Raw genomic sequence first — 436 nt, forward strand, 5'->3', positions numbered from 1 at the left:
ACACACACACACACACACACACTTTAAACATGTATGACCAGTTTTTGTGTTTTTCAGAAGTACAAGTGCAGGTTGGTTACACAGGTAAACTTGTGTCATGGGGGTTTGTTGTACAGGTTATTTCATCATCCAGGTATTAAGCCTAGTACCTATCAGTTGTTCTTCTTGATCCTCTCCCTCCTCCCACCTGCCACCCTCTGAAAGGCCCCCAGTGTGTGTCATTCCCCTCTAGGTGTGCGTGTGTTCTTATCATTTAGCTCCTACTTGTGAGAACATGCAGTATTTGGTTTTCTGTTCCTGCGTTAGTTTGCTGAGGAAAATGGCCTCCAGCTCCATCCATGTCCTTGCGAAGGACATGATCTCATCCTTTTTTATGGCTGCATAGTATTCCATGGTATCGCCAGTTTCTAAACTTTTTTTTCTTTTTTTTTTTTTT

Source organism: Mandrillus leucophaeus, unplaced genomic scaffold (assembly GCF_000951045.1).
Source record: "Mandrillus leucophaeus isolate KB7577 unplaced genomic scaffold, Mleu.le_1.0 Scaffold83, whole genome shotgun sequence".
Lineage (NCBI taxonomy): Eukaryota > Metazoa > Chordata > Mammalia > Primates > Cercopithecidae > Mandrillus > Mandrillus leucophaeus.